Source organism: Myotis brandtii, unplaced genomic scaffold (genome assembly GCF_000412655.1).
Source record: "Myotis brandtii unplaced genomic scaffold, ASM41265v1 scaffold266, whole genome shotgun sequence".
Classification (NCBI taxonomy): Eukaryota; Metazoa; Chordata; class Mammalia; order Chiroptera; family Vespertilionidae; genus Myotis; species Myotis brandtii.
Genome location: NW_005360124.1, coordinates 6,755,658 through 6,783,525, shown reverse-complemented (window position 1 = coordinate 6,783,525; position 27,868 = coordinate 6,755,658). Strand labels below are relative to the sequence as shown.

Genomic DNA, 27,868 nt, shown 5'->3' with positions numbered 1-27,868 from the left:
ATTCGTAGAGCCTAATGTAAAATCCCCTTTAATTATGGTTAATATATGATGTCAGAGATGTTTCCTGCTACTGTTGCTTAAGCTTATACTCAAATGCCCAAGGTTCCTCCTTCATTGTCTTCTGCCATTAAGGATCTTGGATGAAAAGGTTTCAGATTACCTTTTCTGCTATAACAAGAACCACACACATGACAAGTTCTCACAGGATGACAGTCCCATGGTTTGTATTTAGAGCAAAGCAAGCATCTGGTAAAGGTGGAGTTTGAGCCTCCCTCCTGTGGGTAAAGCCCTAAGTGAACGTCCAGTCAGCAGAGCAGGGTGGGGCTCAGGGTTGATGCCCTTCCGTCCACATGCCGTCATGAAGGCCATCTGGCCACGTGGGCAACGGGACCAGCGGATCACTCTTCCATGCCCACCATCATCCCGAGTCTGTGGATATTGTCTGAAAACTCGGCAAAATAAACCGCATCTGGCTTCTCTCTCGTAACTAACCACCTCGTAGACCTGCCCGTTTACCTTACAAATCTTACCAAGGAAGCAGAATGACATGAAGCAAAAACACATAATCCAAAGCCCAAAAGTCCAAAATCAAGTCATGGTTCTACCATTGGCTAAATGTGTCTGAGTTTCTGAAAAGGGAAAATAGAAATAATACCTGACTACCTACGGCAGCGGTTCTCCACCTGTGGGTCGCGACCCCTTTGGGGGTCGAACGACCCTTTCACAGGGGTCGCCTAAGACCATCGGAAAACACAAATATAATTACATATTGTTTTTGTGATTAATCACTACGCTTTAATTATGTTCAATTTGTAACAATGAAATTGGGGGTCACCACAACATGAGGAACTGTATTAAAAGGTGGCGGCATTAGGAAGGTTGAGAACCACTGACCTATGGGGTCATGATAAGGATTAAATTAAATAGAGGAAACAGTATAAGGTGCTAACAATTATTATCTCATTCTTTCTACCCTTCTCATTGCTTTTAGCATTACCCGACGGTCCAACATAACTTGGTAAAAATTGATACTTAACCCTATAAAAAGTACCTAAATACCTCAACATTAATTTTTTAAATAAAATTGTTAAATGTGAAAATCCAACTGGGCTATAGTGACTACGGGAACCAGTGCTCCTTTATTGTCCACAAATTTTTCAAAATTTCTATAGGAAAGAGTCCACCCTGCACCTCAGCTGTGTTGATCGAAGAGATTGCCAATCCTTGGATGGAAAGATGGACATGAGGCACTCCTTATGGTGACTTCTAAGTGCTCAGAATAAGATGTCACTGCAGAGAGGACCTCCCAGCTGCTCCAGATTTTTAAAGGCCTGGGTCCCTAACCTTTTGTTAAAAAGGCTTTAAAAAATAGATAGGAATATTCTTTTTTATTATTATTGATTTCAGAGAGAAGAAGGGAGAGAAAGAGAGGGACAGAAACATTAATGATGAGAGGGAATCATTGACTGGCTGTCCCCTGCACGTCCCCCCACTGGGGATTGAACCCGCAACCCGGGCATGTGCCCCAACTGAGAATTGAATTGTGACCTCCTGGTCCATGGGTCTACGCTCAATCACTGAAAGTTACAGAATTCCACTTTTTTTCAGACTGGAAATGGGCATAGCTAAGTGACTATGTTTTCCAGCATCCTCTGTAGCTAGGTGTAGCCTGGTACCTAAATTCTGAGTGGAATTTGTTGGGTGAATCTACCACAAACGATCCCTAAAAGGGAGACAGCTGGGGCCCAACCTCTGCCCTTCCCTGTTCATGGAAAGGAGGCGAGATGGCTGGCACTGTAGGAGCTATCATGGATCATGGGGCAACTCAGGCCAGAGGAGCCGAGTCCCCGATGACGCTGTCATCCCAGCCCTGGACTGCCGACTCCGGGTCTCTTTTACACGAGGGAACACACTCTTCTGTGTTTGACATACTGCGGCTGGATCTCTGTTATTAGCATATGAATGCAATTAATAACTGGCTCAACACGATTTCACCTGAACCCACATTTTGCCTCCTCCAACCAATGTGTTGGTCTAGTTCAGTGATGGCGAACCTATGACACGCGTGTCAGAGGTGACACGTGAACTCATTTTTTTGGTTGATTTTTCTTTGTTAAATGGCATTTAAATATATAAAATAAATATCAAAAATATAAGTCTTTGTTTTACTATGGTTGCAAAGATCAAAAAATTTCTATATGTGACACGGCACCAGAGTTAAGTTAGGGTTTTTCAAAATGCTGACACGCCGAGCTCAAAAGGTTCGCCATCACTGGCCTAGGGTCTAAGAGTCACTAGTCTTAGGCTAGAGTGGAATCATAGACTATAGTTATAGACTAGAGTCACTATCAGAATTTTCTTCTTAAAAAATACGATTCTAAGCAAGAATACTCACTGCACATGACAGCCACTGACTGCTGTGTGAATGCCAATTTGACCCTGGGATCTACAGTATCTGGCACCAGAAATGCTCAATAAGCATTTATGGAGCTTCTCAAGAGACCATGATCCTTCTTCTCTGGAGACATGTCTCATACATCTTTGAGTCACAGAGATGGCTCCAAGAATTGTTGCATGAATGCTGCCATGCGATTTGCTTTGTTTCTGCCATTGACCATGACAAAGCCCCATCCAAGGAGCAAGGAGGCCAGTAGCATGGGGCAGAAGCCACACTGGATGCCAAGGAGCCTTGGTTCTAGTTCTGATTCTTTACTAATCAGCCAGTTCCTTCTCTTGGTCCCAGTTACCTCAGCTTGAAATAATGAAGTGGAACTATATGGTTTCTAAATTCCTTCCATGTTCTAAGGTCCTATCATAAGCAGCATTATTTTTCCCTTCCAAACCAAAACTAGATAAAAAAAAATACTATCCACTGGTAAAGAGTACTTCTTGATAAGTTTAATATATTCTGTTGAAAGACATCTCCCTTTCCTGTTAATGGGAGGGAGCCATTCAAACAATGAAGTAATTCAGGAAATGTTTGCCAAAACAAGATGAACTAGATTCATGAGTGGGCAGCAGTGAAATGAAACAGAAACATTGTAAGTGCTTTATTATTCCCCCAAAAGGAAGAAACGATTCTCTCCGTCTAAGGCCTTGACCCAGGAGAAGGCAATCTAATGGATCTGGAAAAGAATTACCAGCAATTAATCGTTATTGTTCTCTAAAAGGGAAAAAGGAAAAGCTATCTCCTACTAAGACAATAAATTTTAAGAAGTTAATTTTCCAGTTACTAGGATGAAAATCTTCATTCTTAATGAATCTTTCTAGTGCAAGCATAGACAAATCTCTTTGAAGTCAAGCAACATTTCTCCCTACAAACCCATTAAGCTGGTTGTTATTTCTGGAACAACTAGTTAATGAATATTAGCCTGTAATTGAACAAAGCCAGAATTTCAGCCTCTTGGATACTTTCCTTATTAATAGGCAGAGCCCGTTCTTTTCAGGAGGTGAATGGCCAATACTACTAAAACAAGTATCATAAATATCAAAACTGACACCTGTTTTCAAGTGTTATGTCTCCTGTTTACCCACTCTGTCTTAACAAAGATTCAAAAAAGAATTGGTGCATGAATGCTGCCATCAAATGGGCTACAAAGAGCCTAATTAGTTGAATTTCATGCTGTTGTCATTTTCTGGGTAGGAAAAAATGCTATATAGCTCAAAAGCTTCAACCTTGCTAAGCCTTCTGTTTTCCATTGAACGTCTGTGTCCCCACAAAATCTGTATGGTGAATCCCTAACCCCCAATATGATGATATTAGGGGATGGGGGTTTTTGAGAGGTAATTAGGTTTAGGTGAGTTCATGCGGAAGAGATACCAGAGCTTCCTCTCTTGTCATGCGAGGATACACAAAGAAAGCAACTCTCTACAAGACAGGAAGAGGGCCCTCAACCATGCTGGCACCATTATCTTGGACTTCGCAGTCTCCAGAACTGTGAGAAATAAATGTATATTGTTTCTGCCACCCAGTCTAGGATACTTTGTTATAGCCTCAAGCTGACTAAGACACCTCTCTTTTGTTATCTGTAAAATAATGGATTTGCATGGAATGCTTTTAGATTTATTCAAGCTTCAACAGTCTATGATAATAAAAGATAGGACAGATTACCGCAGAAGTAGGGTAAGAGAATTCCACATTAGTCACTGGCTCACCCAAGCAGAGATAGCAAGTGACATGCTGAGAAAGCACAATTAAGAAATTAGAATAAATGATTGCTGATGAATTCTGAAAATGGAAACCATCATAAGTCAATAAGCAGGAAAAAGGACTCGATGGAACCACTATTTTGAGGCAGATGATGCAAGTAGTCATTGGGCGTTGGGATGGCACGCTGGGTCAAACGTGTTCAGACCTGTCTTATGCAGATTAACATCATCTTTGCTTCACACACGTGAACCTGATATAAAAAGCAATGGCTGTGGAACCAGAAAAAGATTTGCTATAAAGACCAACTCCCAAGGTCCTCACAAGTGTTTCTGACTGCTGAACATCTCTTCAACGCCGGCATGCTGGTCTGTATTAATTTCCTCGGGTTGCCATAACAAAATACCACAGGCTGGATGGTTTAAACAACAGGAATTTTTTTTCTCATGGCACTGGAGGCTGAAGTCCAAGATCAAGATGCTGGCCAATTCCATTCTTAGTGAGAGAACTCTTTCTGGCTTGAAGATGGCCACATTCTCACTGTATCCTCACATAGTAGAGAGAGAGCAAAATCTCTAGTATATCTTTATAAAGGCAGTAATCTCTTTGGGCCACAGACCCACTCTCATGACCTCTTCGAACTCCACTTACCTCTTAAAGGCTCATACTCAACTACCCTCACACTGGGGATTAGGTTTCAATTTATGAATTTTGGAGGGACACAGTCATTCAATCCATAACATGCCCCTCTACACTCACAAACTAAAGCTAAATAAGCCACTGAGTCATTCATGCCAATACATATATGAGTTTGATCAAATGAAGGCAACCAAATAAACTGCTTCTGTTATTCATTTCTGCTACAATGTTATAGACTAGAGAGACAAAGCAAGAATCGTCTATTGGAAATATTTGCAAAATGTAAGAAGACTGAACTCTTGCTTCAGAGAGGACTAATGTCTGAATGCCACCAAATTCTCCCCTCTCACTTGTGTTAGAAAGGATTTTGGTTTCCTTTCTTAAGACATTTTCCCCTCCCTTGTACATCAAGGATGATTTTATCAAAATGGGGCGGGGGGTTACTAATGCAGAATCAGGAGGAAAGAAAGAGTAGAAGAATAAGAAGGAGTTACAGACACATTCTGAGACTGGACCACATGGCTCATGACTTCAACCCAGTTACATCTGTTTGACCCCACCTTATTCTCAAGTGGTTTAAGGCAGCTAGAAGACTGGTGACTGAGATGGTGCTGCCAAGAACTAAGAAGGGTCTAAGACTTAACCCTACTTGAAAGTTAGCCTGCCACATAGTTTCCATGGTGCTGGAAGAAGACATGAGACTCCAAGGGTCAGAGACAAATAACTTTATTACTCATAGCATAGAAAGAAGCATGAGCATCAGCATATTCATCTTGGTTCCCCTGCACCAAAGTCCCAAGGGATCTATGTGGGCAGGCCCAGATGGATGCCTGATGCTCTGTGGTTGCATTACAGGAGAGGAGCTCTGAGCGTAGGGAACTTGAATCTTTTATGGTGGATTGCAAGCTTGCCTGCCCTTTACTCTAGAGAAAGACCTATCTCTGTCTTCTAGACCAGTGGTCGGCAAACTCATTAGTCAACAGAACCAAATATCAACAGTACAACGATTGAAATTTCTTTTGAGAGCCAAATTTTTTAAACTTAAACTATATAGGTAGGTACATTGTTACTAACTTAATTAGGGTACTCCTAAGCTTTAGGAAGAGCCACACTCAAGGGGCCAAAGAGCCGCATGTGGCTCGTTGACCCCTTCCAACTCTCCCATCCACACTCGTCTTGTATACTTGTTTCAGATAGACGAGTGTGGATGGGAGAGTTGGAAGGGGTCGACCTCAGCGAACGAATGTACCTCAAAACAATGTACCGCCCCCGCACTGTGTATCCCGTGGCCTGCCTGCACCATCTCCCGTTGCCCAACCGACCGACCAACAGCCCCCACTTCTTCTAACGCCACTTCTTCAAAATAGACTCGCCAGGCCAAAAACCGACTTCTGTGCATGGGCCACGAAGTTTCAATCGCACTGTATGTGCACGCCCGCACATGGTATTTTATGGAAGAGCCACACTCAAGGGGCCAAAGAGCCGCATGTGGCTCTCGAGCCGCGGTTTGCCGACCACTGTTCTAGACTGTTTATTATATGAACATCCTTGAAAAGAAAGTCCAGGAAAAGGACAGTTAGTGTCTTGCTTGCAAGACATGCAGAAACCTGAGCAGTCCGTGGGGAATGACCTCCCAACAGTGGCCAGAAAGGTGGAAAGACAGTGACTCTGCCTTGGTTTCCATCCTCCTCCTTTTGTGCTGTCCCCTTTCCAACCCTTTTCTCAGACAGGGGTTCTCCAGAGAAACAGAAGGAAGCAAAGCCAAGGCAATGAAAGTGATGACTTATTGTTCTGCTACTAGTGGAGTTGGTGACTTGACCTTCTTGTACCCACCACAGCCTGACACCAAAGTTAAAAATGGAAAAGACTGTGCTGTGACCCAAACAGCATTCGGCCTTTGGATTTCTATACTGAGTGACCCTGTGGGCACAAATCTACTTAGAATTCTTCCATGATCTGGAAATATCTAAACTACACGTGTCCCCACAATGCATAGGATGAAGGCCCATGATCAATGCACAACTTAAAAAAACATCAACATAAGAAAAAGCTAAAGAGGAAACAACAGGTAACTAATAGTAATAATACAGTCAATGCACCACGTAATATTTCCATCAACTGTATATACAACGATGGTTTCATAAGGTTAAAATGGAGCTGAAAATCCCTATCACCTAGTGATGTCATAACCATTGCAGCACAATGCTATTCTCACATGTTTGTGGTGATGCTGTTGTGAACATACCTACTGCTCTGCCAGTCATATAAAAGTACAGCACATACAAGCATATTTGGTATCTAATACTTGATAATGATAATAAGCAACAATGTTACTAGTTTATGTATACACTATACCTTTTAGTCATTATTTCAGTGTGTACTCTTTCTACTTATAAAAAAAGTTTTCTCTAAAGTAGTATGTAGTGTTAAACCTGCTAGTACATGTGCTTCATATGTCTCATGTTTACCAAACCTTTGATTGCATCATTTTCTCTTGTGCTTGATTTAATCTCATGGTTTATAAATTTAGTGCAGCCTAAGTATACAGTGTTTATAAAGTCTACAGTCATGTACAATTATGTCCTAGACCTCCACACTCACTCACCACTCGCTCACTCACTCACCCAGAGCAACTTCCAGTTCTGTCAGCTCCATTCATGATAAGTGTCCTATACAGGTATATTCTTATATTTCATACTATATTTTTACTGGAATTTTTATATGTCTAGATATGTTTAGATACACAAATAGTTACCATTGTATTAAAACTGCCTACAATATTCAGTCCAGTAACATGGTGTGCAAGTTTATAGCCTAGAAGCAATAGGCTGTACCATATAGCCCATGTGTAGTAACTAGACCATCTAGGTTTGTGAGGTGTACTCTATCTCTATGATGTTTGCACAACTACGAAATCACCTAACAATGCATTTCCCAGAATGCATCTCCATCGTTAAGTGGTGCATGACTGCACTAACAAAAGAGTTATATGACTGACTGGTTATAATAAACCAGAAGCTATGCTAAAGATACATATACAGGGTGTCCTGAAAACATGTGTACTCACTTTAACAGCTGATAGCTCAATTGATCTTTCTTTCTTTTCAGCCAGACTAAGCTTTGAACAAAGAAATTAATCCTGAATGCTATTGGAAGTTTGAAAAAGCAGTTGAAGTTACAAACACTGCCTTTACAATTATTTAAAGTGTGTATACATTTTTGGGGACACAACACCCCAAAAATGTATACACACTTTAACAGCTGATAACTCACTTAATTTTCACTCCTTTTCAGGTTTAACTGATTTGAAATAATGGGTGAAGCCAGATTGAGCTTTGAACAAAGAAAATTTATCCATTAGAATTTTTTATGAGGATACATAAAAGATAAAGTTTATGGCACAAAACTGGCAACAGTTGACAAATTGAGGGCGCACAAATACTGAACAAAATGATTCTTGATGTTTGCAATTCCATTTGCTTCGGGTTATCAGCAGTGCCCAGACCAGAATGGTCATCAGTTTGAAAACAAGCATTGACAAAAAAAATTATTCATTTCTGTAGATTTTTTTACATTTCAAAAAGGAACTGTATGTTAATAAACGTTGACTTTATAATCATTCAGAGAGTGTATACATTTTTGTGGACATGCTACACACACACACACACAAATATATAGATACATATATCATCTTATTTGATTTTACAAATAGAGTCCTAAAGAAATTAAGTTACTCTTCAAGAGTCATACAGACACAACATGACAGTTGGGATGTAGACACAAACACTGAGCTCTTATTCAGTGCACCAGTTTGCCTCTGACAAGAAAGAAAAAGTAAGATCATACCCACAGAACCAAAATCAAAATCTGCACCAAAGACCATGGCTAGCCATTAAACAAAGTGTGACAACTAAGGAAAGGTGTCCCCCCAAGATCCTGTTCCAGATACCATTCCTACCAACCTGGGCGTGTAGGTAGCTCCAAACCCAATCTCTATCAAGCAAGGCAAAATACCTCCCTGAGTTAGCTCATGCTCTTTGAGTCTGAAACCAGGCAAAATGTGTAACAAATAAGTGAAAATGAAAAGCAAATGCCAAAATCTAAAATTCAAACAAATACAAAGACACAAAGGCAAAAGGAAGTAAGACAAAGACACACTCACTCATGGGCTAAACCTGTAGAACATGAACTGGCTTCAAGAAAATTCTACCGCCCTGACGGAGGTAGGCTCAGTGGTTGGGGCATCAGCCTGTACACCAAAGGGTCGAGTGTTCAATTCCTGGTCAATGGCACGTACCTGGGCTGCAGGTTTGATCCCCAGCCCCAGCCAGGGCATGTGTAGGAGGCAACCAATTGATGTGTCTCCCATCAATGGTTCTCTCTCTTTTCCCCATCCTGCCCTCCCCTCCATTCTCTCTAAAAACCAATGGGAAAAATATCCTCAGGTGAGGATTAACAAAAAAGAGAGAGAGAGAGAAGAAAATTCTACCATAACTTAATTTGGTATGTGCTGCTAATTTGCCACTAATTGCTTCCAATACTTTATTTCCACTTCCACTTCTTGCCAAAGCAGAATCATTAAGAATTTTAATCCTCTGGAATGAGTGGACCTAGAGCAGTGGTTCTCAACCTTGGCTGCACATTAGAATCACCTGGGACTCTTTTTTAAATCCTGACTTCTGGGCCTCATCCTCCGGAAATTGTTTCTTTGTTTTGGGGTGAGGCCACAACATTAGTAACAAAGAAACAGAATTTCTGGAGGATGAGGCCCAGAAATCAGGATTTTAAAAAGATTCCCAGGTGATTCTAATGGGCAGCCAAGGTTGAGAACCACTGACCTAGAGGGTATTATGCTAAGTGAAATAAATCAGTGAGAGATAGACAAATACCCTATGATTTTACTTATATGTGAACTCTAAAGAACAAAATAAATGAACAAACAAAATTGAAACAGATTCATAGATACAAAGAATGGACTGATAGTTACCAGAGGGGAAGAGGTTTAGGAAACTGGGTGGAAAAAGTGAAGGGATTAATAAGGACAAATTGATAGTTACAAAATAGTTACAGGGATGTAAGCACAGCATAAGGAACAAAGTCAATAATCCTATATAATAAAAGGCTAATATTTAAATTGTCCTCTCAACTGGGAGTTCAACCAGGGGGTGGTGCCAGCCGGCCAACCGCCTGCAGCCCCTCCCTCCCGGCTGGCTCAACCCCATTGGCCCCTATTGGGGCGGGCTGGCCAGACCCCACCTGTGCATTAATTCATGCACCAGGTCTCTAGTATTGTAATATTTATGTGTGGTGCCAAGTGGGTACTAGAAATATATGGGGGAAGGGGACACTCCGTAAAGTTTGTCTAACCACTATGTCAAGAATATGACATAGATTGTCTATTCACTATGCTGTACACCTGAAACTCATACACAATACTATAAAATGTAAACTAATTGAAATATAAAATTTTTTTAAAGAGTTTTAATCCTGTTGGAAAACATGTTGGAGGTGAGAGGAACATATTCATTAAGGATTAGCAGCAGTTTCTCCCACTGTGTAAGAGAAGAAACAGCAGCCAGTCAGTGAGAGTAGCAGAGAGGTCATCGCTTTATTTCTTCTTTGGAAATAAAGTGTATTAGTCAGAGTAGGCTAGATTCTGCTGCAGTCACAAATAAATCCCAATATCTCAGTGGTTTTCCACAGTGAGAATTTATTTTTCATCCAGTGCATGTGTTCATGGTTGGGCAGCTTTCCTCCAAGTGGTGACTCAAACCACAAGCCACTGTTTATCTCATAGCTCTGCCCTCTCTAGCTAATGGCCTCAAAGATGACTGCAGAAGGAGATGAAGAGGACTGTGGATGGGAGATTCATTATGGGCCAGATTTATTACTGCCAAATAGGTGGCACTTACTCTAAGTAGAAAAAGAGAAGAGATACTTCCAATATTCTAGGCTGTAAATAAATGACCCTCAATACTGATCTCCCTTTAATGGTTTAAAAACCATTCTCTCCATCATTTCCACCCATGTGACCAACACTGGACACATGCCCCACCCTTCTTATTGTCTGCCACACAGGGTGCCAAAGCACTCTGGGTCCTCAGTTCTTGGGCTGTCTGGGTTAGAGTCCCCACATCTTAGTATTTTCAGTGTATTTCTTCAATAAATCCTGGGGCCCCATGCGGCTCAATTTTGACATTCTGTCACATTTAAATAAACACAGAGAGGCAACTAACATGTATTTAATTCTCCACTTCTTTCTCAGTCTTTACAAAATGCCAAATAAGAGATGCATTCTTAATTTTCAGAATGTTTCCTTGAAATGTTCTCTCCTGATCACTCTTTCTTTTAGTATCTTCCACACAGAGAAAACGTTCCCTGAAACTCTTACTCTCAACACTCTAACGCCCCCTCTGAAAAAGCCCCCTGACATTCAGCCCCATAGCTTTTCTCACTTTCCTCTTCCCACTTCCCCCTTCTTCATTACAGATCAACTTGACCTCCCTCACCTCTTTAGCATTCTCACTGCATCATCCACTGCCTGGATCTCCCATGGAGAGCTACCAGCTGACCTGGTGGAAAAGAAGCTTGTTCTCAAAGAGTCAGTAAGGCATGGTCAATTGCAAATGCTCCCATGACATAATGGATTGTAAATGCCAACAGCATTGAAAGTGGCAGATGCCAGTTGGCCTCCTAAGCAGTGGTCAGCAAACTGTGGCTCGCAAGCCACATGAGGCTCTTTGGCCCCTTGAGTGTGGCTCTTCCACAAAATACCGACTTCTGCGCATGGGCCACGAAGTTTCAATAGCACTGTACGTGCGTGCCTGCACGTGGTATTTTGTGGAAGAGCCACATTCAAGGGGCCAAAGAGCCACATGTGGCTCATGAGCCGCAGTTTGCCGACCACTGTCCTAAAGTGTTGGGAGCTTAGAAAGACTAGGAGGCTTAGAAGTCTTATTTAACCGAAAATCCATTTACATTTGTCAATCTTACTCTTCCTTGTACCCGAAGTTCTTGGCATGGAGAACGTTCTCAATTGCCTGTGAAATCAAGGCAAATGGTTTTGCAGCTGAAACAAATGTGACAGGAGCACTATCACTGAACCTTTCCACAGTAAGAAATGTGACTGGCCACCCAATTCCATCAGTCTTCAAATTAGCTGTTAACGTTTTAGAAAATAAACTCTCCCCATCTTTCTCAGAAATTGGCCAAAATGAATTGGAATGTCAGGGAAGGATGTTTTTAAGCCATTAAAGTGAAATCAATCTTAAGTGACACTTATTTATAGTCTAGAAGGGCCTTCTTTTTCTCCTCAAGAAAGTACCACTAATTTGGCAAGGTCCTGATCAGTTTTCCTCACCTCCAGGAAAATGTGTCCGAGCCCCAGCTGTCAGGACATGGCACTCTCTGTTCTGCCCTCACCAGGCATTCGGCACCTGCTTCATCCTGCTGGGCATCACCTCTCAATGTTTGTGTCTCCTCTCCAAAGGACATAGGCAGTGGCCAAAAAGAAGCTGAGTCCACTCTCTCCCCCCATGCATGTCCCAAGGCTTTTTGTCCCTTCACCAACTTGTCTATGATCATACAGTCTGTACTTAGAACATCCCAACTCAGTGTTAGCGATTGAAAATGATGTATGTAGAATTGTGTATATTATTGCATATTATACATCATGCACACAAGTCTTCAAAGGATTACAAAATCATCAGTTCTCTCTGTTTGCGTTTATTTTTTATCAGAGAGAACCCAACATACAAGAAAGAACATGGAATCAAAGGGAGAGCACAAGATCTTTTCTTATTTCTTAACTAGAGGCCTCGTGCACGAATTTGTGCACCAGTAGGGTCCCTCGGCCTGGCCTGCAGGATCGGGCCGAAACTGGCTCTCTGACATCCCCTGAGGGGTCCCGGATTGTGAGAGGACACAGGCCAGGTCGAGGGACCCCACCAGTGCACAATCGGGGCTGGGTAGGGAAACTAGGTCGAGGGACCCCACCAGTGCACAATCGGGGCCGGGTAGGGAAACGGGTAGTTGGTCAGCCGGGGAGGGACCGCAGGAGGGCTCCAGGGCGTGTCTAGCCAATCTTGCTCAGTCCTGATCGACCGGACCCCAGCAGCAAGTTAACCTACAGGTCAGAGCATCTGTCCCCTGGTGGTCAATGCACGTCATAGAGAGCTGTTGAGCGGCCTTAGCATATCATTAGCATATTACGCTTTGACTGGTTGAACAGGCGACCGGTCGACCGGACACTTAGCATATTAGGCTTTTATTATATAGGATAGTAATTCAATTTTTTCATGTCTTGGACTTGGATCCATAGTTTATGATGTAAGTGTGGGATAAATGAATGAAAGATCTGTCTGCAGTCTTAGTTCTTAGACAAAGAATAGGATGGGGAGCACCCCATCTGTGGTATCCATGCTGGGATACAAGTAAAGCGTGTAAGACCTTGACAACCCAGACGCTGGCCACTGTAAAACATGCTGTGCAGTGTTCACAGAATGGTAAAGTAGAACGGAAACATAATTCATGCCAGAGATCCAGGGCATCAACGTTCTGGGTTATTTGTAAGTGACTGGTTCATGAAGGTGACGCTTTCTAACTTCACGTGGCAGATTTAACAGTGTTTATGGCAGGGCATGGACACTGACCAATCAGCACAGATGCTTACAGTGGCTGCCATAGAGACAAGGAAGCTAACTGCAGAGAGAGGCACTGCTTGTTAGTTGCTAAGTAGAAGGAGATCTGATGTATTCCAGATCTCTTCTAGCCTGGAAGCAGCAGGGCACTCAGGCTAATCGCTATTTGCCAATTGACACAGGAATATTTCAATATTTAATTCCTGGTACAGGCATGTTGATGGTCACCAGCTGATTATCAGCTCTGGTTATAGTTTTTCCCCAAGCACAGAACCAAGACCATGTAGCAGTAGAGGGAAAATACTTCTTCATCCCTCAGTTATGATGCCTGGCCCTGTGACTTACATCACTATTCAAAGCTAAGCATCATAAAAGGCCTCATCCTTACCCTGGGAATAAAATTACAGTGACCAGATGAAACCATAACTATTTCCAGCTCTCTGTGTCACAGCAAAGTCCTCTCTCTAAATATCCCAATTTAGTCCTGGTATCCACACTTACATAGACATCACATGGGAAAAGTATATCACATATCTTAAGGATGAAATAATTAACAGATATAAAACCCTTAAAATCATATCTGACATATAGTCAGTGTGATATAAGTTTACCATTATTATTTTATTATTATTAAATGTGCATATGCTTTAAAGTAAATTGAAGGCTAGAAGGTTTTTAACTAATGACAAATAGTGTCAGTTCAGGAGTCATTTTTGTGTCAATAGCTGTCTCTACAATGAGAAGTTCCAGTTCAATACATTTCTGTCCCTGGCAAACCTGTTCCAATACATTGATATTATTACACATGTGAAGTCTCATATTACATTGCATGAAAATTCAAACATGGTTAGAAAGCAAAGGAATATGTAGAACTCTATTTATGCCATTTTTCACTAAGGCAAACAGCACCCAGATACTATTTCCTCAGTTGTGCTAAAGGCACCCGCCCCAACACACACACACACACACACACACACAGTCCATTTCTACCTGAGTGATCAAGGTAACTAGTGCTTCCATGATGGCTGGAGTTACCATGGAAACACAGAACTAGAAGAATTTAGAGACTGCTGAATCCAGCCTCCTCATCTGACCAATGAGGAGCCTCTATGATTTTGTGATCTTCCCAAAGTCTCACTGCAAATTAGAAGCCAGACTGGGACTCATAACAAAGATTTCTGGCAATCCATCTACAAGGCTTGGACAGCATCCAGCTTTTGCGTGTAGTGGAAAGTTTAAAGGCATTCAAAGGAGAAGCAATTCACTAAACAGGCACTGCAGCAAGTATAAGGAATGTGTAGAATTTTGAAAAAAATGCAAACCTGAAATAATATTTCTAATTTTAGCTCTTGCAGATATCACAATATAAATCAAGGTATTCCTTGAGTTTCCTTAACCATAATAATAATAATAAAAACCCAAGCCTGTTCTGTTTTGGCCAACATGGTTCTTCTTCTTAAAGAGAAAGTTGACTTTAAACAGAAATTTCAGATGTTCAAGATGAACACTAACTACACAAAGGAATACACTTTTCTTGGATAGTAAGTTTTCTGGCCATTTTCTGATTTGCACCAAGATATAACTTCATTGTAGATAGAATCGGTTTAATTATCCTAATGGAAAATTCCAATTGCCTTGTAAGTGCCAACTGATTTCAAATTATCCGGTGGTAATGGTTGTGTGTTTGTGTGTGTGCACGTACAAACACATAGAATAAACTGGCTTCACTGGTGCCATGCCTATTTGATTGCCATAACTTTAGTGTCCAATCTTCTCTTAATGAGCTTATGTCAAATAAACCAACGCCTCCTCCTCATTTCCTCTACCCGCCCATCCCTTAATGCAGACACAAATGAAATTATTAGGCAAGGGAGAAAGACTTCCTCATTGCCCTAAGTGAATGCTAATTTGAAAATGGTCTGGGAAAGTTCAAGCAGTTTCCTCATGCATGAGCTACCTATAGACAGTCTGCAATTCCAGTGACAAATACAAAGGCAGGAAGATGTTAAAGGGAGTGATTCAGCCAACTTTTAAACATTTTAGAACAAAAAAGCACTTAAATTTAAACCCAAATGCCTGCTTTAAATGCATGCAGCTGGTGGAGGTTTCTGTAGGCTTGTGATTAGGTTTTTATATTTAATTCACTCCATTTCACCTTGTTCTTTAACGCATTCTTAAATTGCTAATGTTTCCATTGAAAGGGAAGAAATGTGTGAACAATGTCAGACTGATAAGATGTGTTCAAACACAAGATATCCAGAGCAGAATAAAGAGAAGCATTAAGAAAGGACTTCATTTCTCTCATTTCTTGAATCTGAGATAGAAGTTTTTCTTCTTTAAAGTGACAGTAAAAGAATTAGAAATGATGGCCGTGATACAGCTAAAAGAGCTTTAGAAGTTTAGAATCTCCGCAACACAAATCAGGTAATGAAGAAACTAGTTGCCACTGCAGGTTCTGTATGTAATCAATTAAAATGAGGCAATTAGAAGTTTTTTTAAACATTAAAAATTGGAATAAAGGAATAAGTGATGCGTTGGGTTGTAAGAAATTGTAGGGACTTGAAAAATCGTCCTCTTAGGTTGAGATTGTAAATCTTTTCTTAGTTGAGGTGAACTTGGCAAGCCCCGTTACACTAAGGAATAAGGATACCTAAACCATACATGTGGTAATAATACTCTGTTAGATTTTATTTTATTTTTTTTAACATTTTTTTAAATATTTTTATTGATTATTTACAGAGAGGAAGGGAGAGAGATAGAGAGTTAGAAACAACGATGAGAGAGAAACATCGATCAGCCGCCTCCTGCACATCTCCTACTGGGGATGTGCCCGCAACTCAGGTACATGCCCTTGACCGGAATCGAACCCGGGACCTTTCAGTCCGCAGGCCGACGCTCTATCCACTGAGCCAAACCGGTTTTGGCTAAGTTAGATTTTAAAATAAGTATAGCCCTGGCCAATGTGGCTCATTTAGTGAGCATCGCCCCATGCACCTAGAGGTCACCAGTTCCATTCCCAGTTAAGGCATATGCCTGGGTTTCGGGCTCGAGCCCCAGTAGCGGGTGTGCAGGAGGCAGATGATCAATGTTTCTCTCTCATTGATGTTTCTCTCTCCCCCTCTCTCTCAAAAAAAAAAGTAACCATGAATCAGCATTGAATGTTTTTGATACTGTTGTTGTTTAAGGTATTTCAATCTGACATTAAATAATCTATTAGAGGTGATAAATTTAAAGAGTATTTTATTACATTTAGAAACAGTATTTGACTATTTAAAAGAATAAGATTTAATTTATAACTTTAGATTTATGAGGTCTACTGGAGTCTCTTAAATGCTTAGCTTTTGCTTGCCAGCTTTGTCAGGGGGTCAAAATATTTGAGGATACTCAGGTTCTTAATACATGTAAATAGGTTTTAAAATGTTTAAAGGAAATCTAATCACTTAATTCACTGAATTAATCAATTGAGTTAATTTAGTAGTAAAGTAAAAAGTAATTAGTGAAATGCATGATTATTTTATACAAAAAATTGCTAGATTTTAAAAAATTAAAATGAACATTAAAGACTGAGGAAAACTAGGTTTTTTCCATTTTTCAAATTTAATGAACTCAATATCAATTGTAAAAGCAGCTTCAAATGTTTATTTGCTCACAGAAATATTTCCTGTCAAATATCTGTAAACTCAGTTCCAGAAGATACAGGAGAACCTGTCTTATAGCACAATGTTGATGCCAGTGCAGGCGTGAGAGATGCAGATGCAGCACGGCCCACGAGCTGGCCAATAACATCACATTAGGTTCCCTCCCCCATACCATTACATTCTGACTTTGCTGCTTTCGAATTGCATATGCTTTGGAAAGAGCTTCCAGTCATATTGCTGAGATCTTAAAAAGCTAAATGCAAAAGAGCGCATAATATTTTATTAAGTAGGATAGCAGTTTAGCTGCCATTGAAAAGGGTCCCATCATTCCTAGTCAAGAGCTAATATGGTAGCTTCGTGGAATCAGGGACACAGGCCTTTTCTACCTTGTTGCTTTTTCATGCTCAGCACCCAACTTTGATTTCAGGTAATAATATGGCTCTTAACACACCAAACTAGGTCTTATACTTTGGAAAATTAAGTCCTTGCAATTTCTGATTCCCCTTTCAGAGCCTCTAAATTTCTTACTCATAAAATTAAGTGTGAGATGGGCCCCTAAAGTCATGAGGTCTAACTCCTTTATTTTAGACAGGTCTTTACACATTTAGAAAAGTTATAGAAAAGACCATGATGAGTTACGATTTTTTTTCACATTACTTCAAAATAAAACAATAGAGAAGAATAATGGGCAAATTTTTCAACTATAATTCCAGTTACATATCTAAATTTTCTCCTGTACAGTTAAGAGGAAAAGTCTTTATGGATTTTTTTATACAATGACTATTTTCCAGGCTCAATTTTCATTTTTTGAAACCACATGTCTAGGTATCTATATATATAAAAGACTAAGTGACCGACCATACGTACATCCGACTGTCTGACCAACCAGTACATATGATGCGCACTGGCAATTTAAAAATAAACATTGACTTGCATGTGCATGATACATATAAAGCTCTCACTGGCACCAATTGCACGTGTGTTTTAATTTTATAATACCATATTATATATACTATTTTGACATGTAGTTTTTTAAAAATATATTTTATTGATTTTTTTACAGAGAGGAAGGGAGAGGGATAGAGAGTCAGAAACATTGATGAGAGAGAAACATCGATCAGCTGCCCCCTGCATCCGCCCCACTGGGGATGTGCCCGCAATCAAGGTACATGCCCTTGACCGGAATCCAACCTGGGACCTTGCAGTCTGCAGGCTGACACTCTATCCACTGAGCCAAACCAGTTACGGCTTGACATGTAATTTTTAGCAGTAACGTAATTACCGCACAAATTTTTCTTCTAATTAATTTCCTTTCAATGTGCACAAATCCATGCACTGGGCTACTAGTAAATATATATTCAAAATGAGTACTTAGCCAAGATATTGGACATTTTTTAAAAATCAACTCTGGGATTTTCTAATTTATCTTTCTTAAAAAACCAGCCTAGTCCTATCTTCTTTTCATCAACATTCCCAGACCACCCAAGAGATCTCCATTGCCTTCAAGAAATTCCTCATATTTCTCATCTAGTATTTCATGTAAGCCACTATATAGGGAATGACATACATATTAATTCAACCAGTGTTTGAGCTTAGCTCTGAACTCAACACTGGGATTAATGGTGAGCAAAGCCCCCATGGAGTTCAAAGTCTCTCATCTGAAACTCTTCCTAAAACTATCTATTGCCTAGATGTGGCCCATCCACCGTTATGGAGACACTGGAGCCCTCACAACATTTGGTTGCTCTTATTTTTTTTCTTAACCTTCCTTGTATATGACAGTTCCTCTAATCTAGGAAGCAACCCTTTTCCAAGTTTCATATAATAACTCAAAATGGAAACCTGTGGGCTAATGGCAATACAAAGTGCTTTCTTCCCTAATCTAATTTCAGCATGGAAATTGGTCTCATGAAAGCAAATACAATGTCAATATCTAGAACAGATTTGCTTTATTTTAAATTTGTGCTATCTGATTAGGGAAAAAAGAGAAATAAATTATATCTTTGATTCCAAGATTTATTACCACAGAAATGAACATTTTTAAGGTTGAAATGCCTTTGCACTGAAATGTATATTTACTATGGTTTTCTGGGGGGGAAAAAACTGTTTTCAAATCAATGGCTAGTCTTACAATCAGTGTCGTCTTAGAAACAATGGAATTCAACATGAAGACTCAGAGTGACTAAGTGGAAGAATGGTCTGGCAACTCAGAGATTGAACTTCTAGCCTCCATGCTGCCAATTAGCTACTGAGCACCAAGCCCTGTGACATCTGTCCAGTCTCTTCTCCCCTCTGGACCTTCTCCGCCCATCCATAACATAAAGTTTTGACTGTGCTCCTCAATCACTCTGTGGTAAGGAGCCAGTTTTTAAAACTTTCCCCTCAGTTGCAGATGGATACATTTATGAAATACAATAAGAATCCCTTGGATGGCACAGCATTGTTAAATTGCTATAAAAGCTTCTAGATACTTACTCCCGATTTCTGCGCTTGTCTTATGTGACCAGACTGGCCTGGGCCACAACTGCTTTGTGAGTGGCATTGACTTAGACTTAGACCACTATGTTGATTAGATGATGATTCTGCAAATGATTTGCCACCTTCTTTTATTCGATTTTGTTCAGTAATACAATCAGCTTATATTTCCCAATTACCTAGTAGCTGATCAGGAGAAACAAAAATTCTGGGAATGAGTTATTCAAAAGGAAGGTGTTATTTATGACAGAGTTGAGAGAATAGTGGCATGGCTGATCCATTTGTGGGTCACGGACAACTAACAATACAGAAGACACTTTTCAAGCAGAATAATTAAGAAATAAGTATTCTCTTTTCCTCTTATTCATTAAAAAAGTAAAAAAATATATATAAAAATTTAGCAGTTACTTAAAAAAAAAAAGAATTGACAACCAGGAACAGTACCCTTTGGATGGAAATGCCAGCCAATGTTTCATGGGGCAGGGGGGAGGGCGGGGATTTTTCAAGAGAAGACCGATATATGGGAGCTGTTACTAGAATATGCTTCCTCTGCACCACTTAGTTCAAGATAAAGATAATACTTAATGGTTATTAGCCACAAAAACATTGCAATTTAAGGAGCACAACTTTTTGAGTAAAGCATCGAAGTGCGAGAGTGCACACCAATGTGACCACTGGTTGCTTTTATAAGGACTTCAGCCTTAGTAAATTGTATGTATGCACTTGTTTTTCCTCTTGGCCCACCAATTTGGGGATAAGGCTAAAAGACCCCTACAAAGTACTTAGCTCAGACTCCAAAGACCCTTCATCAAGTTGATGAAGGAGAGAGTGCTTCAACTTCAAGAAACAGAGATTCCCTAGGCAGGTCAGCCCCAAGAGCCTCCTGGGTAACTGCTGAAAGGCAAGGATGCCTGCCTCAGAGCCTAGAAGTGACAACCAGAGGCTGCCAGTCCTGAGCTCCAGGCCAATGCTATCAGACAGAGGTTCTCAACCTGAGCATGTGTCAGGATCACCTGCACGGCCTGTTAATACCAACTGCTAGCCTCACTCCAGAATTTCTGATCCAGAGGGCCTGAGAGGTGTTTCTAACAAGTTCCTGGGAAACGCTGATGCTATTGGTCCTAGAAACATTCTTTGAGAATCATTGAAATAAAACCTCTGAAGACAGAATGGGGAAGACCTTAGAAGTCACCTAACCCAACCTCTCATTTTATTTATTTATTTATTAAAATATATATTTTTTAATTTCAGAGAGGAAGGGAGAGGGAGAGAGAGATAGAAATATCAATGATGAGAGAGAATCATTGATCGGCTGCCTCCTGCATGCCCCACACTGAGGATCGAGCCTGCAACCTGGGCATGTGCCCTTGACTGGAATCGAACCTGGGACCCTTTGGTCTGAAGGCCGACGCTCTATCCACTGAGCCAAACCAGCCAGGGCCAACCTCCCATTTTTAAAGTAAGGACCCTGGGGCTCAAAGGAAATTCTTCCTTATTGTCATATATCCAGTATTCAGAGGCTCTCCCCACCCCACACACACCAAAAAAAAAAGGAAGCTCAAGTCTCCAGAGCCTTAAAACACTGCTCCCTTCATGATTCTGTTCTGGCCATACACTAGGTCCCTGATCTCTGAGAGGGGGCACCAGTAGAGACTTCATGCTGCTGACCCTCCTTCTGGGAACTACAAGCTAATTCTGTCAGCCACCCTGAACTGGTAGGGGGTTGGCAGCACAATGGGAACTATTCCTTGCCTAGATTTTAAACCCAGAGAACACGTTCTCACCACTATGCCACCCCCCCCCCCCCCCCCCCCCCAGCTTCCTGCCAGCTGGGCATAATCAGATGGCCTGAGATGTCGAAAAGTGACACAAGGCTGCAGGAGATGGTCACAGAGGATTCGCAGCGCCGCTGTGGAGGTGAGCATCCGGGACCATCGGGGTGGCAGTCACTGGCGGTGTGCCGGCAGTCTGTCCGATTCCAGTGTCAAGACTCCCTTGGATCCTGCCCTTTGGCTGAGCCTGCTCTGCAATTCCCATTGATTCTGTGTGCTTCCTGCTTCCCCTCCAATAAATTATTCTTCTGCTTAAATGGTCTGCAACCAAGAACCCTGGCCAACATGATAGCCCATTAATTTCCTCATCAGCAGAGAGCCAACTGCTCATAACGGAAGTTAGAGCTCCCGCAGAGGCTCCTGCAGGGACTTCTGCCTTTAGAGCTCTTAGATTTCCACTGATGCACTTCCACGCCTTGGACAGTGATTGCAGCAGGCTGCTGGACTCACAGCGGGCCCACCCCAGGCCGTCTGTGATGGATGACCCTTGGCCAGAAGTGACTGATCCAGGAGTTCACCCTGATCCACAGCAGGCCTCGGGCTCTCACAGAAGCAAGGAAGCCCCAAAGGGCACTCAAGCTGATGGCTGTGCCCCAGAACTACCCTGGCACTTGCTCTTTCCCTGTCTTTATTACTCAGTTCCTTTAATTTCATGAGATGCCCCGGTGAGAATCCTTCCAACAAAGTCCTCTTTGGTCTGAATTTCAACCTCCGTCTTTAGTAACATCATAGCTTTTTGACACTGACTCACGGAAAACCTCTCTCTCTCTCTCTCTCTCTCTCTCTTACACATACACATACACACACACACACACACACTCTCTCTCTCTCTTGGCCTTCTCAATCTACTTCCCTCTCTCCCTCCCTGCAACCCCACACAGGGGAGTTCTTACAAGGAAAGCCTTTCTCCCTGTGATTCAGGTATCATAGGAAAAGAGAAAGCAAAAGCTGATCTAGACTTGAAGGCATCTTTAAAAAAGAAAAGGAACGTCTTGAGAGTTAAGACATTTTTTTTACATTGCTCTTTAGATGTTGGTGATTGACGTGAATTAGTGGACTTGATATCTTTGTTTAAAGTGGCTTAAACATCTTAAAAGAAAAGCTGCAGTTCTCTACTAAAAGAACCAAGGCCCTGTAGAGCAAGCATGTCAAACTCAAAGGCTAACACAGACCAAATAAATGAGGCATGTGGCCTGTGGGACGCAAGTTTGACATGCTTGCTGTAGAGAAATAGTTAATTCCATGACTAGGAAGGGCAGTATAAGATGAGCCTAGAGTTATTTCTGAAAGTAAGAAAATGCTCAAAGAAATGATGGGGGCATGTCACAATGACATAGGAACCACCTGGAAGGGAATTTTATTGTGCAAATAGGGTACAATTTGAGGACCAAAATGATTAAATACAGTAATGAAGTAAAAACCATTGTGTTTTTATTTAAAAAAAAACCCTAGGGATTCACGAGTTTGTAAGAGTAATAAATAAATAAATAGGATCAAAGGGAAGGTTGCTACAGGGCCAACTGATAAAGATGGAGATAGTGCTAGAGTTGGGAAATCATCATTTTGTAGTCATCAAGTTACAGATTGGATCAGGAATCATATCAATACAAAATCTAGAGGAGCAGAATATTTGCAAGGTCTTAGAAAATATCTCCCCACAAAATTGTTAGTGGAGAAAACAAGCAGGTGATCAAACTTAATATCACCAACAAGGGACAGATAGACATGGGGTGCCCCTAAAGGTGACCCCTGGGAAGGACACACATCACTTACCCAGAGTTCCAGCCAAGAACATATAGTTGGAATCTCTAATTGTAAGAAAATCACCAGACAAACCCCAAATGAGGAACTTTCTATTAAAGGGAGAAAGGGATTAAAAGGAGAGAGGGTTTAACCGGAGGGGGTGGGGGAAGAAAGAGGGGACTGTACTCATCAAAAATGTAAAGTCACAAAAGCAATGAGAGCCTGTGGAAATGTTCCAAATTAGAAGAAACTAAATATATGTAGGGTGTCCCCAAAAAATGTATACACACACTTTGAGTAACTATAAAGGCAGTGCTTATTAAAATGTACTTCCTTTTCAAAATTGAGCTATCAACTGTTATTCTTGGGGAATATATATGTAATACATATACATATACATATACATATACATATACATATACATATACATATACATGACTGACACATATTTACCCTCAAACATTTCAGAAAAACTGAAGGGAACACACAAAAGAGAAAGAAAATTTCAGTAATAGGTCAATAGGTATACCTATGGGTTTTTTGTACTATTCTTATCCTTATTGTTTCCAAATTTAAAAAAAATGTTTTCATGATTAGAGGGGAAGAGATTGATTACAAAGGGGCATGGGGAAGTTTTGGGGATGATGGAAATATTTTATATCATTATTGTATTAACGTTCACACAACTGTTCATATTTGTCAGGACATCAAATTGCACACTTAAAATTGGTGACTTTTACTGTTGTAAATCATACCTCAATGCCCCTTATTTGAAAAGGTACAAAGGGTAAAAGTCCATTATCTGAAAGGTGGTGTATTCGTTTAAAGGCAGGAAGAAGAGGGAGGACTTGCATTTGTCTTGTGAGGGGATCCGGGGACTGCTGCGTCATGGGTGGAAGAGGCTATCTGGTGAGGTTGGTTTATTGCACCCAGGACGGACATAAGCCACAGATAAAGTTTCATGGTCTCCCCTTTCTGAAGCATATTATGGCACAAAAAATTAAGCATTTTTGCATTAATATTTATTGTGTAGTGAACATATTCACATAAATGGTGAAGATAAAACACTAAAACCAAATGAAATCTGCCCCCAAGAGGCCCTTCACATGACCCCAGATCCTGAGAACACCACTTACTGTCCTCAAAAGTTTCTCTTGGGAGGCAGGGAGAAGTCTGCATGTCCTACACAAGCCCCGCATGTGGCTGGCATCAACATCCCCCTCTTCCCATCTTTCAAGGCCCTACTCAGAGGACCCCTCCCTCCCTCTTTTACTCCTTGTAGTCTCTTATGACCACCTTCCTCACAACAGTTGTGAAAAGACAACTCCCACTCAGCTTGGAAATGATCCTCAGCTTGGAGCACCGTGCCTGGCACTTTGGAAAAGTGTGCTGGATTAAACTAAGCCAAGAGGAAGGAACGTGGGCACACTTACCATTTCCTTCCTTTTCCTCTTCACAGAGGCAGAAAATTTTATCACCTTCTACTGAGAAACCCATACTATCTCACCATCCCCTCTAATAGACGTCCAGGCCAGAAACATGACAGCTCTAAAATGGGATTCTGTTGTAACCAATGCAATAAAACTTCCTGGGACTCAGACTTTCAACTCTGGTGCAAGGACAAAGAGAGACTTGATATTTATAATGAGCTTATGGCTCAAAACAAATAAAACAAAACAACAAAACAATGAGGGAGACTCAAAGCAAGACATTTCTGTCAAAGTACAACCAGGACTATAAAGACTAACTGCTAAGTTACCTACAACTGGTCAACTAAAATGGAAAGTAACACCACCCTGGTGCCTAAAAGAGCTTGAAAATGGAGCAATGATAGCAGACACCAAGCATTCATTGCCAGACAAAGCCAAGAAAAGTCAGTCCACAGCTAAGAAAGGGGAGAGCCAGGGTTTGAACACAAACAGCCTGGCCTAAGAACCTCCATTTCTAACTCCTATCCTATATAATAAAAGGCTAATAGGCAAATCGACCGAACGGCGGAACGACGGGTCGCTATGATGCACACTGACCACCAGGAGGCAGACACTCAATGCAGGAGCTGTCCCCTGGTGGTCAGTGTGCTCCCACAGGAGGAGTGCTGCTCAGCCAGAAGCTGGGCACCGCGGTGGTGGTGGGAGCCTCTCCCTCCTCCTCCAGCAGCGCTAAGGATGTCCGACGATGGCAAGGAGCAGGCCTAAGTCATCAGTCGGACATCCCTGACTGCGAGAGGGCTCAGGCCAGGCTGAGGGACCCCCCCTCTCCCCCAGTGTACGAATTTTGTGCACTGGGCCTCTAGTACCAATATAAGTTCAATTTCAATGCCCCAGTGAACGTTCCTTCCAGACATTTCCAACGTGAGGGCTACATCCAAAATTAAGTCTCAACCTGATTAACATTTCACCAAGCTTCATTTAAAATCAATAAAAGATCACATTTCTCCTCATTTCATTGCTTTTGTCCTGATACTTTCTCCTGACACTGAAGAGTACTTAGAGTTCTTATCCAAACTCCTTTTTGTCCTCCTTTCATCTGAGGGACTGATAAGGATTTTCTTTCTACTAAAGTCCAGCATCTTCTTTATTTCTGACCTCCTTCCTCTGAGAGAGCATCGCGCTGGCATCTTGCAATTAATAGCCCTAACCAGACAACAGCTTTTATCTTTCCTATGGACTGACCCACACTTTCATTAAGCACAAACAGGATTTGGACTGAACCATCAATGTACTTCAGAAACATCCTCAGATCCTGTTGTTGCAAAAGCAGGGGTCCTTGTGGAAGAGGTGGTGGAATTTCAGTTCAGTCCATGCCCACGCAGGATCCTAAACTCCCATTTGCAAAGTGGAGCTTCCACCTGAGGCGTCTGAGCAGTGGATCATCTAATCCACACACTCAGGTGAATGAACTTTGCACTCAAACTGCCTGACTTCAGACAAAACAGCATAGAGCAGTGGTCCTCAACCTTGGCTGCACATTAGAATCACCTGGGAATTTCTGTTTCTTTGTTACTAATTCTGTTTCTTTGAAATTCTGTTTCTTTGTTACTAATGTTCTGGCCCCACCCCATAACAAAGAAACAGAATTTCTGGGGGATGAGGCCCAGAAATCAGGATTTTAAAAAGATTCCCAGGTGATTCTAATGTGCAGGCAAAGTTGAGAACCACTGGCATAGAGCTTTCCCTGCCTCCCGTGTTTTCTGAGTCATGATTCCTCCTTTGTTTTGAGAATAAAATGGAAGCGTGCCCTATTCCTTTAAAGACTGAAGGAAATCAGAGGTTTTAAAGTCTATCCTTTGGGGGTTCTGGACAGCTCCATGTAGTGTGGAAACTATTTCTAGTTGTTTCTGAGTGACTGGCACTGACTCAAGGAGGTAGTCACAGCGGGGCCTGGTAAAAATGGGGGTTCTGGGAGGTCAGGCAGTCCTGCCTCAAGGGGACAGGAACAGGGTTGGGGCAAGGGCCAGGGAGATAAAGAAGGATTCTAGTCACCAGGATTAAATTTGACTTCCAGGGCAAACAATTTATCTGCAAACATCCCTCCCCTAGTTTAAGTGTGAACGCAAGCATTTTCCTTCAAACAAATAGGCTTACAGGCAGAACAGTACAACTCGGCTTACTGCTTCATTTTTCACACATAGAGCCAGCATTTGCCAAGCGCCCGGTATATTCCAGACCCTGTACTTCACACACTGACACAAAGCAAAATAGATCAAAATGAAAGAGGGTTCAGCCTGTCCTTGTATGCCCACCTCTATCATCTGTGGGGCCTGGGGCAGAAGTACAAATGGAGGCCCTGTAATTACTACTTTAAAGTGCTAATCAAGCTAGCAAACTGGCACATAATCCTCCACCCTTGACAAATCTAGCTTTATAACCACCTGGAGTCCAGGTAGGTACAGTTTAGAATTCTCGGAGCCCTCAGAGTTGCAGGACAGACTGGAAAGAACAGCGCTGGCCAATGAACAGATGCCTTCCCTTCCCCACCCAGGCTCTGTCTCGCCCCAGGGAGGCCTCAGCACACATTTGCAAGCTATTCCACAACCCCACACGGCACAGCTGCCCCTGTGGGCGCTCCTCAGGGATGGAGTCTGCCCTCTCTGCTTGAAAAGGCCCTGAAGACAAGCTTGGGGACTTGGGGCAGGGCATTCCATCAGTGTCTGGGGCTTGAAGGTCAGTGAGGACTCAGCTCGGTGGGGAGGGGCACAGCCTGGGGAAGGTCATGCCCTGCCCTGCCCAGGGCAGTAGGAGTAAGGGGTTTCCTTGTGCAGGTCCAAAGCACACTGACTAAAGCCTTCTCTATTTTATTCTAACTGGGTCGACTTTTCTTTCCTTAAGGCTTTCTGGGAGGGAGACTCCTTATATCTAACACACACTCACGCGCACTCACTGGTATAAAGAGAATTTCTGTATGGAATGTATGAAGTTAAAAAAGCTGAAATACTTGCAGCTGCTCTAGAGAGATTTGGCAGCTGAAACACTGGTCTGAAAGAAAGAAAAGGTAAACATTCCTCAAAAAGCAAATGGATTGAACAGAATTCTAGAAAGTCAGAAAGATAGGGTCCTTGTCCTAGGGCATAAATTGGGCAAACCTTAAACGTTTCTTTCTGTTTTTGGAAATGTGTCCTACCTAAAGCGGGAGACACCCCTCCCCCCCCCCGCCACAAAAAAAAAAATTAAAAACCAGATGAAGAAATAGCAGAAGCACCTGGAACCACAAAGTCAGAATCCTAGGAACCACCGCCCTGAGTCAACTGGGCAAGGG

The 27,868-nt window shown here is 41.7% G+C and overlaps 1 protein-coding gene across 1 annotated transcript in view; it reads right to left on the bottom strand.

Annotated features, from left to right (window-relative positions):
• GNA14 (guanine nucleotide binding protein (G protein), alpha 14) overlaps positions 1-27,868 on the bottom strand; it is a gene marked incomplete at its 5' end in the record, with an annotated part of 153,516 nt that overhangs the window by 124,898 nt on the left and 750 nt on the right. The window lies entirely within an intron of this gene.